The 18,839-nt window shown below is 36.0% G+C and overlaps 1 non-coding gene across 1 annotated transcript; it reads left to right on the top strand.

The window, feature by feature from the left end:
* The first annotated feature begins 315 nt into the window (after positions 1-315).
* Positions 316-421, top strand: LOC115930522 (U6 spliceosomal RNA). The gene has a single exon (XR_004067153.1). It is a non-coding gene; the product is annotated as a U6 spliceosomal RNA (small nuclear RNA).
* Positions 422-18,839: the final 18,418 nt, after the last annotated feature.

Here is an 18,839-nt window from a genome sequence, read left to right as displayed (position 1 = left end):
CTCATATTGTACTGGAAAAATGAATAATGGAATTTTTTTATTCCTTGAAAGGTTTAAGAAATGTGCTATAATGCATTTTTATATATAAATAAAAGACATATCAAATAGTAAGGGAAGAAAGATCAAGTAGGTATTTTACTCATTAAAGTTCCCAAGTAGGAAAAACTGTGTCTTGTTTTACTTAATGTATATGATGTTCTCAACAGTGCTATGTTCCTGAACGCATTAAACAAAGAGTTTTGGTCTCCCAGCCTCAGCAAGTCTGAACTGAGTCAATTCCACAGATGAGCAAAATACACTTTAACAAGATTTATGGTGCTGTCTCTGGCAGCACATGCACTAAAAAATCGGAATGATACAGAGATTAGCATGGCCCCTGCACAATGATGCCATGCAAATTTATGAAATATTCCATATTTTTTTGAAGAACAAAACCTGCTTTCTGACTGATTGCCTTGAAGGAAAAAAAAAGAACCTATTTTTTTGGATTATTTACCAATCATACCACACAAGCATTTATTTTAGTACATTTTATTTTTTTAATAAAATTGCTAATTGCAAAGCTTTGTATTAAAATAAATAAATAATAAAATAAAAATAAATAAATACTAAAAAGAGATTTATGAAGCGAAACTAAACTTCTCAAAACCATCTAATATGCTCCTGTGAGGCTTAGGCATATTATTACTCAGGCTAATTATATTAGCAAAGAAAATTAGAGGAATAAATATCCATTTATATTTTCACACAGGAACACATTACAATGAGTCGTTCTGGTTGAAAAGTAAGCATTTTTTACCATGAAAAAATATTACATTTATTTTTAGTGTATCAGAGGTTCAGCTGAACTTTCTCTCTCATGTAATTTGTTAATTAGTAATCAAAGCTATTTCAAATTGTTTTTTCCCAAAACAATTAAACCATAATTTCTTTTTAATTATACATTTTTATATATATCCATAAATGGGTAGCTCATATATTTTTATTTAGGGAAGTATTTTTATATAGGAAAAATTTCTTAAAAATTGAAATTTTGAAGTGCCAAGTTCTATTCTACTTATGCCTTATTTCTAAAGGGAAAATAATCCAAAAATTGAATGCAATAAAGGTGTTTTCAGTTGTTCGGTATCCAACAGTCACCTCTCTGCCTGTACATAGACCATTTTCCCATAGCTCCTTTAATATGACAGGGAAGGTGGTGCATAATATTTCCATTTCCTGTAAGATCTTACAATAAAGAAAAAAGCATCATTTGCTGTGCAAATAATAATAAAGACTTAGGTTACGAGCCTTGAGTTCCATGATATGAATCCGACTTCCTGCTCCAGTCATTGAATTTCAATTGACATAAAATACACTGATCTATAAATATTTGCTGTGGTATTAAATTAAACAACATAAATTACAATGCCAGCAGGTGAGGTGGCTCACACCTGTAATTTCAGCACTTTGGGAGGCCAAAGCAGGAGGATCACTTGAAGCCAAGAGTTCAAGATCAGCCTCAGAAACATAGCAAGATCCCTGTCTCTACAAAGTATTAAGAAAACAAAAAAATTAGCTGGGTGTGGTGGTGTGTGCCTGTAGCCTTAGCTACTCAAGAGGCTGAAACAGGAGGTTCCCTTGAGCCCAGGAGGTTGAGGCTGCAGTGAGCTATGATCATGCCACTGCACTCCTGCCTGGACAACAGGATGAGACACTGTCTTAAAAAAAAAATTACAATGCCAACAATTAATGTTAAGGTAAATGTTATACGAGAAAGAAAAGTTCATCAAGTATCCCTTCAATTTTTATTCCTTTTTTTCCAAAAACACAATGGAATTAATAAATGAACAAACAATCCAAACCTTTGCAGTCAGCAATGATAGCTTTCCAATTTTCAAAGATCTTTAAACTCATTTTGGATCTGCATAGTTTTAGAACCTACCCTGAGGGAAGCTTTTCTTCAATTGTTTTCTTAGTTAATGTACAGGCTTCTGCTAGTTTTGGCTTGTGGTTGATCAAGGTGCTCCCTCTCTTGCCCATTCTTGTTTTGGTGTCTCATTTTATATTTGAGATTTTGACTCACAGAGCTTCCTGTTTTATAATCTTCTGACTCACCAGGAGAGGGAAAATGAGTATCAAATCTCACGTCTTGAAATTTTACCATATAAATTAGTTTACCTTTACCCATACCGAAGGGACTACCATGTGAATGAGCAATATCACTGCTGGGTACATATCCAAAGGAAAGAAAATCAGTATATCAGAGAGATACTGGCACTCTTATGTTTATTGCACCACTTTTCACAGTAACCAAAATATGGATTCAACCTAAGTGCCCATCAATTAATAAATGGATAAAGAAAATGTGTCATATGTACACAATGTCATATTATTCATCCATAAAAAATTCTGTCATTTGCAACCCAATGAATGGAACTGGAGGATATTACATTAAGTAAAATAAGGTAAGTACAGAAAGATGAATATTACATGTTCTCCCTCATATAAAGGAACTAAAAAGAATGAATTCATGGAAATAGAGAATAGAAAGATGGTTACCAGAGGCTAGACAGGGTGATGGGGTGGGGGGATAAAAAGGAGATGGTTAATTAGTAAAAAAACAGTTAGACAAAAGGAATAAGATCTCGTGTTCAGTAGAACAATAGGGTAACTATGGTTAACAATAATTTACTGTATATCTCAAAATAACTAAAAGAGCAGAATTGGACTGTTCCTAACACAAATAAATGATAAATTCTTGAGGTGATGGCTATTACAATTATCCTGATTTGATTATTACACAATTTATGCTTTATCAAAATATCACACGTATCTCATAAATATTTACGACTCAGATGTATCCAGAATTAAAAATAACTTTAAAAATACAATTAGATAAGAAGGAATATATTCTAGTGCTCAATAGCACAGTAGTGTGACTGTAGTGAACCATAATTTATTGTATATTTCAAAATCGCTAGAAGAGAAGACTTAGCATGTTCCCAACACAAGGAAATAACAAGTGTTTGAGGTGGTAGATATCCAAATTACCTTGATTTGATCATTACATACATTTTATGCGTGTATCATAACATCACATGTAACCCATAGATATGTACAATTATTATGTATCAATTTAAAAAGTATAATAATACCTAATGTATTTTTATAATACCTTTATAATACCTAACGTAACCCTGAAAATGATATTGATTTCTCTCTCTCGCTTTTTTTTTTTTTTTTACAAAGGAAATAAGTAGCTGGTATATGGAATTAAGTAACTTGCCATAGACTACATAGGTTTTAAGCGTTGCCAAAGAAAATTTGCAACGGATAGAGTTAAACAGGCAAAGAAGACTTTTTCTTTAAGACTACTGCAACGTGAAAGAGACCAGAACTCAACTCCACTGAAACAAAAGGTGGGAGGAATTTTAAATGCTGGGTTAGGTAGAGGAAAAGTACTGAAGGGCAATAGAGGGGATGTTGGTGAATGTGATAAAGTCATCCTTGTCTGCTAATTATCCTATTTGGACAGGAGGCTGCTATCCTCCAACCGAGACTTGGAGAAAATGCTGCTGTCTCTTTCTATGATTAAATTTCAGAGGTATGACTCTCAGGTACTTGAAAAGACATTCTTAGGTTGCAAGACTAGCAGAGGGCTGGGAAAGATGTATATCTCAAAAGGGGTTCAGAAACAATTTACATAGGCAAGTTTTAAAAAATAAAAGTTATTTAAAAAGCGAGGTCATGATCCTATCTACAGTCAGAAAAAAACTTGTCTAAAGTTTAGCTAAGCTGGGAAGAATGTTTTATTTTGGTCAATGCCTTTTATAATTTTCAATGTAATACAATATCCTTCTCTATCAGGATTAAGTTCATAATATTTCTACTATATAAAACTATACCCTCTTCCTTGCCTGAATGAAAGCAGAAGGTTACAGTGTTAAGGTCATAAACATGAAATATCATATGATAATTTTAACTTTTAGATTTTAATTGAGAATTCATGGTTCTTAATAATAAGAGGGGAGGAACCCAAGTCCCTATGAAGGACATAAACACATGAAAAGTGAACAGTTAGAAGCAAAATGATCCTGGTGTATGGTTCTCTCTAACAACATCATTAGCCTCAAGATGAAGTAGACATGGGAAACAACAGCACAGAAAAATAACCAGTTTGAAATAGTTGTTTAAATAGAAAGTCTTATCAAAACTAGCAGACAAGCAAAAGGTCTCTTTTTTTTTTTTTTGAGACAGAGTCTCGCTCTGTCACCCAGGCTGGAGTGCAGTGGCGCAATCTCGGCTCACTACAAGCTCCGCCTCCCGGGTTCACGCCATTCTCCTGCCTCAGCCTCCCGAGTAGCTGGGACTACAGGCGCCCGCCATCACGCCCGGCTAATTTTTTTTTTTTTTGTATTTTTAGTAGAGATGGGGTTTCACTGTGTTAGTCAGGATGGTCTCGATCTCCTGACCTCGTGATCCGCCCGCCTCGGCCTCCCAAAGTGCTGGGATTACAGGCGTGAGCCACCACGCCTGGCCCAAAAGGTCTCTTTATTATATCACCAAGGAAAGAGTTGTTTATCTAAAGAATTTCATTTCCTGAGAACTATTATGATTTAAGCAAAGAAATAAAAGAAGACTTCTAAAGCGAGTATCACCCCTTAACTCGGCTATCAAAACTTAAAATTATACCCGTGTATTGTTTTTATGGTCATCAGAACTAAATATATTTCTTTTCTCTGAAGAAAATCATATTTTAATAGAAAAAAGGAGTTTGCAAGAAATATTTCAATTTGCTCTCAAGGAAATTAAGTTCCCACCGGAATGTGCCCACACATTTTGGCCTTTATCCTCTGCAATCTGTTCTATCTTTCTTCTTGGCTCCCTAGAGTCCATCTATTAACTTTGAGAGCTATAGATAAACTATGGTGAGAGGTTTACCCTCTTCAGTTAAACACTAATACTGTTTATGTGCTTGAGCCCTACTGAAATTGGATTCAATCACTGCAAACTGATGAAGGGAGCTAACTCAGGTGATACAAATACATCACAAACTAAAAAGTGGAAACGCAAGCTCCTGAGTCCCCCTCCAGCCTGCTAGTCTACATGATTAGCATCAAGGTCTGTAGCAGAAGAACCTGGCCAATCTGAATACACGTGTTCCTAGTCCTTTCCTGGATACACAATGTTGTATCTCTAATTGGTTTTCAAGTACAATTAGCCATATTACCCACGTTTCAAAATAAAACTTTGAAGGGCCTTTTTTTTTTTTTTTTTTTTTTTTTTTGAGACGGAGTCTTGCTCTGTCGCCTAGGCTGGAGTGCAGTGGCGCCATCTCTGCTCACTGCAACCTCCGACTCTGAGGTTCAGACGATTCTCCTGCCTCAGCCTCCTGAGCAGCTGGGACTACAGGCACGTGCCACCACGCCCGACTAATTTTTTATATTTTTAGTAGAGATGGGGTTTCGCCATGTTAGCCAGAATGGTCTGGATCTCCTTACCTCATGATCCCGCCCGCCTCGGCCTCCCAAAGTGCTGGGATTACAGGCATGAGCCACCGTGCCTGGCTGAAGGGCTTTCTTACTATGGTTCAGAAGTACCTTGTTTCTGCTAATTTGACAGATGTTAAGAGTGTGGATTACCAAGTGTATAAAACGGCAGAATTGTAACAAAGCTTTGTGCTCTGAACATGCTTGAATTTTGGCATCAGTTGAAAAACTCTAGGTTTGAAAAAAATGATTCAACAGAACTTTGCTATTATGCAAGACAGGAAAACACTCAATAATTTGTATATAATTAAAGCTTATGTTTTGAGTTATTATTATACAGAATGGAGTGAACTTAAAGTTGGTTCAGGGAATAGGAAAATTAAAATTAGTTCAAAGGAGTTGAATATGTTGACTTCAGACACATTCACGGTACCAATCAAGAATAAATCAAGAGTTTAGAGTTTATCTGTTCAACTATCATACATTATTTATTACAAAATACTTATTCACTAATCAGTAAGTATTTTGTTAGATGCAGTAACACTAGTGTCCAAAGTGTATAGTCAAGTAGGGAAGCTAAAATTATATAAAATAATCCAATAAAGTAGGAGGATTAAATGCCATAAGATATTTTTTAAAAACATTGAGAAAAAAATGGGTTTTGGTACCTAGATATGAGTGAAAATTTATAAATGCAAACAAATTATATTGAAATTGCTGCCACATCCACTGAAACACAATACCTAAAGAACACCATTTACTTTTCATCACCATATTCTTTAGGTCTTCAGGTAATCATGTAAAATAGGTTATAATATCATTTCATATAAGAAGAAAACTGGCTGAACAATGATAGGAAACAGGTCTAACCCTATTCCACTTATAGGAGGCTGAGCCAATATTCAAACTCAGATGACCCAGGCTCTAAATTTCAGGTTATTTCTTTTTTTAATATTTTTGTCCGTTGCACTAATCTGGAAAATAACATAGGTGTCCCAGAGCTGGAGAGATGGCTTTACATCAGGCAATAATATAAAGGAAGGAGCCATGGTGAAAAAAGATCCTTTGAACTGCATCTTGAAGAGCCTTTAGCACTGTGAAGAGATAGGACAAGCATGTATTCTAGAAGGAAGAAAGCCTGAGCAAAAATAAGCGGGTAACACAGCATGAGAAAAACGTCAACTGCTAGCTTCTCCTAACGTTAACAAAACATTGTGTTGGTAAGACCTAGAAGGTTTACTGCTTACAGCAGCAAAGGAGACCACCGCTATTTTTCAGTGGTCTCAGCAGGAGAGGTTGAAATTAGGATATATTGTTTGAAAACTATGGCTTCCTCCTACTTTTGTAAATAAAGTGTCAATGAAACACAATCACACTCAGTCATCTAACCATTGTCTATAGTGATTTTTACACCACAAAAGCAGAGCTGAGTGGGTGCAACAGAGATGTTGACGTCAAAAATATTGAAGTGTTTAGTACACAAAAAATTTGCAATTCCTGCTTTAGAGGATTCCAGTTTCCTATAAACAGTTTAGTTTTTCCCAGCATAGAGAACTAACATTTCTTGAGAATCTACTCTTTCTTAGTATATTAAGTATACTTAATTATATGGTAATAAGTATGCATTATGCTTAGTTATATATTACCATCTCATTATTATTATATATTCTACTATGAATTACTATTCTATATTACTCTTAAATATACATACCTAATTTATATTTACTAAGTATTCTTAGTATATTAAGTCAACGTTTAAATCATTTAAGAAGCATTTATTAAATGCAAGGCATTATTCTAATTTTGGAGAATGCAGTAGTGAAAAAAAAAAAGACACCCACACACACATACAACTTTTAAAAGCCCTGTCATAGTGGAGCTTCATTTAATTAGAAAGAAAAGAAAAAAATAATAAGTAAATAATTAGAAAAATACTCAAAAACAAATATAATATTTTAAACAAAAGTAAGCTCTGTGAGTGAAAAAAAAAGTGGTGAAGGAGAATATGAAATGTGAATAGTGGTTAAAGTTTTAATATGGTCATGTTGCAGATGCAGTTGAGGTCCATCAACCTAGCAGTCATCTCCCAGCTGCAGTCACTCTCCAGGTACCACAAGTGTTATCTATAACTGTTGGCATTTACATCTTCTCCATCCAACTGCCCTTGGCCAACAGGAGCAGCCAAACATAAAATCCCTGGGAGGTTATGGATGAGCTTCTCTCCCTAATTACTGACAAATGGAGAGAAAACATCTTTGCTAGTACAACTTTTGTGGTACCATTGACACTCCAGAGCTTTCTATGGGGGCTGATTGTGGCTGGACTTCTTACAAAACCATATTTGCCTAAGTTTCACACCTGCACTGTATCCCATTTCCCTTGCTTCCTTACAGCTTTCTCCTGAATGTAGCCTCCCAATAAATTACACCAGAAGTATTTTCTCAGACTCTGGTTCTAATAATTTAATGTATGATAGGTTAGAAGGAAAGGTGTAACTGAAAAGATAAACAGTTAAAAGATTTTGCAATGATACAGAAGAAGTGGAAAAGTATGCTTTGGAATAGGTGGTGGCAGTAGAGGAAAGGAGGTGAGAATGGAAAGAATTCTAGATTGATTGACTGATTGATTGATTTTTTTTTTTCAGACGGAGTCTCACTCTGTTGCCAGGCTGGAGTGCAGTGGCACGATATCAGCTCACTGCAACCTCCGCCTTCCGGGTTTAAGCAAGTCTCCTGCCTCAGCCTCCCGAGTAGCTGGGACTACAGGTGGGCGCCAACATGCCCAGCTAATTTTTTGGTATTTTTAGTAGGGACGGGGTTTCACCATGTTGGCCAGGATGGTCTCGATCCCTTGACTTTGTGATCTGCCTGCCTCGGCTTCCCAGCTAGATTTATGTTAAAATTAAAGGCAATAGGATTTGCTAATGAGGGGACGTGAGCACAAAAAGAGGAATAAAGATATTAATTTCTAATATTTTAGCTTCAATAACTGAAAGAATTGAGTTGCTATAAACTGGTATAAGAAACAATGAAAGAGAAACTGCCTTTGGGGAGACAGCATTTGAGTTATTATGGCTGTGCAACAAATCACCTTATAATAAGTGATTTAAAACAATTTTTTAAATGCTCATGAAATAGCAATTCAAGCAGGATACAATAGGAATATCTCTCCTTTGTTTCACTTGTTGTCAGCTGAAGGGCTTAAGGGGAGTGGCTTGGAATCATTGGAAGGCTCAATTTTATGTTAGTTATTAACTATTGAATAAGGCTTTACATGGAGCTGTCAGCCAGTGTACCTACACTTGGCCTGTGCTTGCCTCTCAACCTGGTGGCTGGGTTCTGAAGTTTGGAGCATCAACAGAGACAGCTAGGCAGAAGACATGTCACTTTTATAATCTAGCCTTAGGAGCCAAACATTGTCACTTCTTCTATTTTATCTACCTTGACAGTCGCAAAGCTTTACTCAGATTGAAGGGGAGAGAACATAATGCCCTGCCTCTTAATAAATGATGGTATTATTAATGGTTACTTTGTATATGTAGATAATACCATGAAACAATCCCTGGGAAATAAAGTCTGCCACATTCAGGAAACCAGGTTTGGACATAATAAATTTAAGATTTCTATTATACATCCAAGTAGAGATGTCAACAAGATGCAGCACATGTGGTCCTGAGTGAAGAAAAAATGTAGCCACATCAAATAATTCAGAAGGCAGTACAATTATGTTTCCTTGGTTGAACATGCTGAAAATCCATTTTCACAAGTGTTCTTTGCCATTTGACTATTTCAATAGACTATTCTAAGTTTGCAAGCCAAAGAAGGACAGTGAAACCAGTGAAAGGTGCAGAAAATTACATGCACAAGTAATTCAGCATGAAGGAAATCACATATTGGATATTTCAAGGGTGGACAGCTGCGTCAGGCTAGAGATGACCAACTTCTTTGGGCAAAAGAGGTGATACTTCCCCAAGCAAATACTGGAAGTGAAAAAAAAAAATCGAAATGCTTTAGTGTTCTTAGACTTCTGAATTCTGCGTGGAGTGACATATCATTGTCAGGGGCTAGCGGTATCTCCTTCAATTATATAAACTTTCAGATAAGACCAAAGAATTTCATTGAATTTTAATTCAACAGCCTACAAAATCACACTAGAATTAATTTTTGGAAATATTGGTCCCTCAGCTAATAGAGGGAGGTTACTTCATCAAAGTTATAAAAATATCTGGATTTTCAATTTCGATTTTAAGGTGGGAATTCAGGCAATTAGCCTATGTTTTGCCTTGTAATGTTTTGTATTATGTAATGTCTTCCCAATAAACCATTCTTCCTTACTGTCTGATTTTAAATGACAGCCACTGCCTGGCTCCGCAGAACCATGCCCTCTAGGAGCACTTTGTTCCAGATGGCCATAAGCAATACCTTAATTAGTTGTTTCATCAATATGTAACAAGGTTTCTAGGTTCCAGTTCCAGCAATTGAGCAATGAATTGCCCTGCTTTCTGTTTCATCTTTCCTAGATATTAATTCCAAACATACTCAATTTCTTATTAAGTTTCTTTAGGATCTATTACTTGTAAACAACTTCTGAAACCAATTATTTCATAAGTTATGTTCTTTGATTGAAAGCCTGAGCCTCCCTTCAGCAAACTTAAAGAAAAAGAGAATTTATTGGAGCTCAGAGGATCCGTGGGGAAAAAGGGAAAATTTGTTCAGAAATAATAGAAACCACATAATTCCAGGATTTCTTTTTAGAGATGAATTCCCAAGAGTCTCATTTATTTCTTGTCATGAAAGTGAATAAATATGTATTTTTAAATTGTTTTTTCCCTTTGATCACTGCTCAGGGTTAAAATCCATTGAGGGAAAAGTACTTTGAGTATCTGATCCACCAGATGGTATGCAAAGAGAGGTAAGTAAAACAACATAAGAAAATCAAACTCTAACACCAAACACGACAGGCTATGAAACAAAAACCAAAAACAAGCAAAAAAAGGAAAACAAAAATGCAACCACCAACATTCAATAATTCCTTTTGCTGCTGAAATGAAGTTCTGATTGCTAGAATTGGACTCATATCAGAGAGCTAAACATTAGACGGATTCAAACTTATCCTTTTTGCCATATCCTGATTAGTTTGGTGTGTCATATTTAAATCTCCATAGATAAACAAATAATTTTTCTCTTGCATTCTTTAATTCCCTTACTTTAAATCTATAAACTTAAAATTTGGACTAGGCTCAATGTTAATGCTACTTTTACAAAAGGCCAAAGTAGAACCACAGAAAGCATTTACATAATTTAAAATGTACATTTGGATTACTAACCTCCAAACAAAGTAAATAACTATGTGCCTGGAGTACATTTTAATTCTCTGATTAATCTATATATGGTTTCATGATTCCCTTCTTTCAGGAAGAAAATAAAATATCTGTACACTGAAGGGGAGATTCAAGAGCAGGACAATAGGTACACTACAAAAAAATATGGCACTATGTAGGCATTATCCATCTAGGGTGTTAATTTTATGATTGTGATGCATGTCTGAAAACTAAATATCTCAGTAAAATTCAGAAACATCTCTTAGATTATCTTCAATTCAGTAAAATAAAATAAGTTGATTTGTCTGAGGTTATCTTAACAAAATGCAAAGTATTTTCTGTGCAGGAATGCCTTAAATGCTAATATAGAAAACAAACTTTAGAAATTTACTAATTGCCCAATAAAATTTGATCAGAAAAATTTTCACTGTTTTCTATAAATTCCAGATCCTTATCAAAGAAAATAGACACAGCTGTTACCGACATTTCACATATTAGGGGCTTGACAATGACTTTGCAGTGAAATATAATCAGTGGTATTCCCTTTTTCTTATGTTTTTGAGAACTTAGGTGTAGGTAGTACAATAGCTCAACAACTATCAGTTTTCTGAAGCCATGAAAACTGGCATCATCTCAGAGATCAAGAGGAAGTGATTTCCTCCCTTGCTTTACCCACATCCTTGGGCTCCTTGTACCCTAAATTGTTCCAAAGTTATTTAATGAGTGCAATTTTCCAAAGGTCATTGAGGAACTTACCACTCTGCTATGTCCTCCTGTGGGATGCATTTCTTGTACAAACTTCCTGAGTTTCTTCCTGGGACATTCATTCTCAAGGTGGAACCTTCTCTGAATCCTTCCATGTAGCCATTTTTTTTTTTTTTTTTCTTATCGTTTTCTAGAGACTTGTAACCTATCTGTACCATATAGAGCCAGTGTCCTTACATCCACCCTTTGTCCATTAGGCTAATTCTCCTGGAATCTTGGGATGAATTTCATCCATCCTTCTTCTCAAATCTGTACCCTCGATCACTGATTCCAAGCATGCTCTTTTCTTCCTCAGTCCTTTCAGCACTTTGAGTCTCACTCAGTTCTTCTCCCTCCAAACCTTTCCACTATGCACTTCAGAATTTCCATTCTGTCATAAACACAATCTCGTATCTTAAACCTGTCCAAGCAGGATCTCTATTTCAGCTCCTGAGCTTTCTGAAGCCACTTTTCCCATATACCCATGAGTTAGAAAACACAAACAACTGCATGCATCTGCCTTCAGATGGTTCCCTAGACAACTACTATTTTTATTTGAATTTTAAAAGATCTTTTCTATCTCTCTCTCTCTCTTTCTCTCTTTCTCTCCCTCTCTTTGCCACTCTTGTTCTTCAGTCCTGGAATTTTTTTATGTTATTTTATTATTATTATACTTTAAGTTTTAGGGTACATGTGCACAATGAGCAGGTTAGTTACCTATGTATACATGTGCCATGCTGGTGTGCTGCACCCATTAACTCGTCATTTAGCATTAGGTATATCTCCTAAAGCTATCCCTCCCCCTTCCCCCCACCCCACAACAGTCCTCTGAGTGTGATGTTCCCCTTCCTGTGTCCATGTGTTCTCATTGTTCAATTCCCACCTATGAGTGAGAATATGCAGTGTTTGGTTTTTTGTTCTTGTGATAGTTTGCTGAGAATGATGATCTCCAGTTTCATCCATGTCCCTACAAAGGACATGAACTCATCATTTTTTATGGCTGCATAGTATTCCATGGTGTATATGTGCCACATTTTCTTAATCCAGTCTATCATTGTTGGACATTTGGGTTGGTTCCAAGTCTTTGCTATTGTGAATAGTGCTGCAATAAACATACGTGTGCATGTGTCTTTATAGCAGCACGATTTATAGTCCTTTGGGTATATACCCAGTAATGGGATGGCTGGGTCAAATGGTATTTCTAGTTCTAGATCCCTGAGGAATCGCCACACTGACTTCCACAATGGTTGAACTAGTTTACAGTCCCACCAACAGTGTAAAAGTGTTCCTATTTCTCCACATCCTCTCCAGCATCTGTTGTTTCCTGACTTTTTAATGATTGCCATTCTAACTGGTATGAGATGATATCTCATTGTGGTTTTGATTTGCATTTCTCTGATAGCCAGTGATGATGAGCATTTTTTCATGTGTTTTTTGGCTGCATAAATGTCTTCTTTTAAGAAGTGCCTGTTCATGTCCTTCACCCACTTTTTGATGGGGTTGTTTGTTTTTTTCTTGTAAATTTGTTGGAGTTCATTGTAGATTCTGGATATTAGCCCTTTGTCAGATGAGTAGGTTGTGAAAATTTTCTCCCATTTTGTAGATTGCCTGTTCACTCTGATGGTAGTTTATTTTGCTGTTCAGAAGCTCTTTAGTTTAATTAGATCCCATTTGTCAGTTTTGGCTTTTGTTGCCATTGCATTTGGTGTTTTAGACATGAAGTCCTTGCCCATGCCTATGTCCTGAATGGTAATGCCTAGGTTTTCTTCTAGGGTTTTTATGGTTTTAGGTCTAACGTTTAAGTCTTTAATCCATCTTAAATTAATTTTTGTATAAGGTGTAAGGAAGGGATCCAGTTTCAGCTTTCTACATATGGCTAGCCAGTTTTCCCAGCACCATTTATTAAATAGGGAATCCTTTCCCCATTGCTTGTTTTTCTCAGGTTTGTCAAAGATCAGATAGTTGTAGATATGCGGCATTATTTCTGAGGGCTCTGTTCAGTTCCATTGATCTATATCTCTGTTTTGGTACCAGTACCATGCTGTTTTGGTTACTGTAGCCTTGTAGTATAGTTTGAAGTCAGGTAGCGTGATGCCTCCAGCTTTGTTCTTTTGGCTTAGGATTGACTTGGCGATGAGGGCTCTTTTTTGGTTCCATATGAACTTTAAAGTAGTTTTTTCCAATTCTGTGAAGAAAGTCATTGGTAGCTTGATGGGGATGGCGTTGAATCTATAAATTACCTTGGGCAGTATGGCCATTTTCACGATATTGATTCTTCCTACTCAGGAGCATGGAATGTTCTTCCATTTGTTTGTATCCTCTTTTATTTCATTGAGCAGTGGTTTGTAGTTCTCCTTGAAGAGTTCCTTCACATCCCTTGTAAGTTGGATTCCTAGGTATTTTATTCTCTTTGAAGCAATTGTGAATGGGAGTTCACTCATGATTTGGCTCTCTGTTTGTCTGTTATTGGTGGATAAGAATGCTTGTGATTTTTGTACATTGATTTTGTATCCTGAGACTCTGCTGAAGTTGCTTATCAGCTTAAGGAGATTTTGGGCTGAGACAATGGGGTTTTCTAGATATACAATCATGTCATCTGCAAACAGGGACTATTTATACAATCATGTCATCTGCAAACAGGGACTATTTGACTTCCTCTTTTCCTAATTGAATACCCTTTATTTCCTTCTGCTGCCTAATTGCCCTGGCCAGAACTTCCAACACTATCAGTGTGCTGTATTCTGGAAACCCATCTCACGTGCAGAGACACATATAGGCTCAAAATAAAAGGATGGAGGAAGATCTACCAAGCAAATGGAAAACAAAAAAAGGCAGGGGTTGCAATCCTAGTCTATGATAAAACAGACTTTAAACCAACAAAGATCGAAAGAGACAAAGAAGGCCATTACATAATGGTAAAGGGATCAATTCAACAAGAAGAGCTAACTATCCTAAATATATATGCATCCAATACAGGAGCACCCAGATTCATAAAGCAAGTCCTGAGTGACCCACAAAGAGACTTAGACTCCCACACAATAATAATGGGAGACTTTAACACCCCACTGTCAACATTAGACAGATCAACGAGACAGAAAGTTAACAAGGATACCCAGGAATTGAACTCAGCTCTGCACCAAGCGGACCTAATAGACATCTACAGAACTCTCCACACCAAATCAACAGAATATACATTTTTTTTCAGCACCACACCACACCTATTCCAAAATTAACCACATACTTGGAAGTAAAGCTCTCCTCAGTAAATGTAAAAGATCAGAAATTATAACAAACTGTCTCTCAGACCACAGTGCAATCAAACTGAACTCAGGATTAAGAAACTCACTCAAAACCGCTCAACTACATGGAAACTGAACAACCTGCTCCTGAATGACTACTGGGTACATAACGAAATGAAGGCAGAAATAAAGATGTTCTTTGAAACCAATGAGAACAAAGACACAACATACCAGAATCTCTGGGACGCATTCAAAGCAGTGTGTAGAGGAAAATTTATAGCACTAAATGCCCACAAGAGAAAGCAGGAAAGATCCAAAATGGACACCCTAACATCACAATTAAAAGAACTAGAAAAGCAAGAGCAAACACATTCAAAAGCTAGCAGAAGGCAAGAAATAACTAAGATCAGAGCAGAACTGAAGGAAATAGAGACACAAAAAACCCTTCAAAAAATGAATGAATCCAGGAGCTGGTTTTTTGAAAGGATCAACAAAATTGATAGACCGCTAGCAAGACTAATAAAGAAGAAAAGAGAGAAAAATCAAATAGATGCAATAAAAAATGATAAAGGGGATATCACCACCGATCCCACAGAAATACAAACTACCATCAGAGAATACTACAAACACCTCTACGCAAATAAACTACAAAATCTAGACGAAATGGATAAATTCCTCGACACATACATCTTCCCAAGACTAAACCAGGAAGAAGTTGAATCTCTGAATAGACCAATAACAGGCTCTGAAATTGTGGCAATAATCAATAGCCTACCAACCAAAAAGAGTCCAGGACCAGATGGATTCACAGCCGAATTCTACCAGAGGTACAACGAGGAACTGGTCCCATTCCTTCTGAAACTATTCCAATCAATAGAAAAAGAGGGAATCCTCCCTAACTCATTTTATGAGGCCAGCATCATCCTGATACCAAAGCCGGGCAGAGACACAACCAAAAAAGAGAATTTTAGACCAATATTCTTGATGAACATTGATGGAATTTTTTTTTTTTTTAATTTCGCTGTTGGAAAGGCTAAGAACATTCGCTATTATAATGCCTTCTCCACATTCTATTTTCTAGGGCAGAGTTTGGCCCTAGAGTTTTAAACACAAATATACTAAGAAGAAATTCCTTTTCTTCTTTATTTTATACATAACTAATGACCATAAAATGGGCGTCAAATATTTGAATGGTGGCAATCATCTGAAAGAAAAAGGAAATTTTTAAAAAATCGATTTTAGTTGATATTTGGTTATTGAAAGAAAATAATCCCCCCAAAATGCATGTAAGTACAGGCTATGTGTAAAATGAGGTGGGACATGTTGGCTCACGCCTGTGATCTCAGCACTTTGGGAGGCCAAAGCAGGTGGATCACCTGAGGTCAGGAGTTCAAGATCAGCCTGGCTAAGATGGTGAAACCCCGTCTCTACTAATAATACAAAAATTAGCTAGGTATGGTGGTGCACGTCTGTAATCCCAGCTACTCAGGAGCCTGAGGCCGGAGAATTGCTTGAACCCGGGAGGCAGAAGGTGCAGTGAGCCGCAATCACGCCATTGCACTCCAGCCTGGGCAACAAGAGTGAAAATCCGTCTCAAAAAAAGATAAAAAAAAAAATGAGTTAGGTTAAGAGAAAAAAATTTCTTTTAATAAAGCAAAATTTAAGAAAGTGGTTCGTATGGAGAATCAAGGGTGCAGATGGGGTTGGGGGCGGGGCTGCAATTATCTACCATACATCCTCACCACATATCCTCTTGTTCCTCTCACAGTTCTACCTTCATTGTAGCAGTTTATTATAATCACCTTCTCTAACATTAATAATAATAATCAGTTCCCAAACCTAATTTTTTCCATAGGTTTATTTTTATTCAGAATTGCTGCATTTCGTACTACTGACCATCCTCTAATTCTGGCAATTCTCTCTTATTTTTGTTTCTGCTGCATTTTTCCTTTTTGATTTCTTTTCACATTCCTGGACCTCTTTACCATGAGCCTCACTGATTTCTCTTTCTCAATTTTCACACTTTGGGTGAGTATATACAAGTTCTCTGCTCCTTCTTCTCTCTTATACAAATTTATCTTTAATTTTGACCTTGTTTGGTCCTGTGCAGAGTGGACAAAAACACAACCTTTAGAATCAGACGGACCTGGTGCTATGATTTTAATAAGCAGCCCAAATTTCATGTGTTGGAAACTTAACCTCCAAATTAATATGTTGATGATATTTGGAGGTGGGGCCTTTGGGAGGTAATTAGGGTTAGATAAGGCTATCAGACGGGGTCTCCCATGGTGAGCCTAGTGACTTTATAATAAGAGAATGAGAAACCTGACTTGCTGTGCTCTTTACCTCTCACATGTGATGCCCTTCTCCTTGTTATGTATGCAGCAAAAGGTCCTTAAAAGCAGAGCAGATGCAGCCAGCCTCCAAGACTGTAAGAAATAATTCTTTTCTTCATAAATTACCCACTCTCTGATATTTTGTTAAAGCAACAGAAAACATACTAAGACGCTCAGTTTGAATTCCACGATCTTATATTTAATTTTTGTTATTTTGTTGTTGTTTTTATCTTTTTTCTCTGAACTCAGCAGATAAATAATTTATAATTAATACCTAAATAACTTTGAGAAAAATGATGTAAACATGCGGGACTTTTTCTGGATCACTAAAACGGAGCTCATGCTGTCTATTTAATAGTTTGTAAATGTCAGGTAAACATCTCTAGATTAATACTTTTATTGGTACATCAAACTTAATTTATATAAAACCAAACCCATCACCTAATATTAGTTTTTTTTTTTCCTCCCTCTACTTCGGTTTCGGCTACCATCATTTTCCTAGTACTATACATTTACAAAATTTGGACTTGTTTAAACAACTTCTGCAATACTCACCTAATTAGATTTCGTATGCTGTTGTCATGCACAACTTTCCATTCTTGCAAAGATAATTAAAGTTCACTTATTGTACTGTATAAATTTTCTTAACAGAATTTTCACATACTGAAAAACATCTTTTAAAAAATTACTACTTGAATCTTCTCATTAGTCTAGATTTAGTGGCATTTTTATTATATTAAATAACATATTTTAACTGGGTTTAAAAAAACTACTGAAACAGGCTTAACTAAAATACGATAACGTCTGTAGAGCATGTAGATCTAAAGTTACTCTGAATGTTTAAGCTCACAAGGTAAGTAAAGATAGAGTGAAACAAATGTTAACACATAACTATTGACTCTAAAACATATACCACATTTAGAATACTGGTGTATTAACTCATTTTAAAAATACATACCAATACTTGATTTAAAAATGCATTTTGGTGAGGCACAGTGGCTCACACCTGTAATCCCAGCACTCTGGGAGGCCGAGGCGGATGGATCACAAGGTCAAATGATCGAAACCATACTGGCCAACATGATGAAACCCTGTCTCTACTAAAAATACAAAAAATTAGCTGGGTGTGGTGGTTCGTGCCTGTAATCCCAGCTACTCAGGAAGCTGAGGCAGGAGAATCACTTGAACCCGGGAGGCAGAGGTTGCAGTGAGCAGCGATCGTGCCACTGTACTCCAGCCTGGTGACAGAGCAAGACACCATCTCAAAAACAGAACAAAAAACAAAAAAAGCATTATAATTTGTCTTAGAAATTATCTACCAGAAAGTTTCCCTTCAATATGTTTAATATATAAATATAATGTACTACATGTAAGGGCTGATAATAATAGAAATATCATTTATAATAATAAAAATTATTTAACAAATTAGAAAAATTCACTATACTAAATAAATGGTAATTAAAATTATGATCATTAAACAACATAAATATAAATTGATGCAGGCTGTCAGAAATGGTTTTATTGTTATGTGAAAGTATGTATCTACAATGTCAACAATCAAATTTGTGGTTTTCAGAAATTTTCATGGACTGGGAGGCTTAAAGCTATTTCTGAAAAATAAAGTGACCAAAAATAGCACACAAAAAAAGTGATACTTTATAAAAATAAAAAATTAGAAAGATCTGATTTTTCCTATGAGAAGAAAACATGAACTTATATTCTAGATTTA

Source organism: Gorilla gorilla, chromosome 14 (genome assembly GCF_029281585.2).
Source record: "Gorilla gorilla gorilla isolate KB3781 chromosome 14, NHGRI_mGorGor1-v2.1_pri, whole genome shotgun sequence".
In the NCBI taxonomy this organism is placed as follows: Eukaryota; Metazoa; Chordata; class Mammalia; order Primates; family Hominidae; genus Gorilla; species Gorilla gorilla.
The sequence above is the reverse complement of the archived record's forward strand: the minus strand, read 5'-3'. Positions and strand labels throughout refer to the sequence as shown.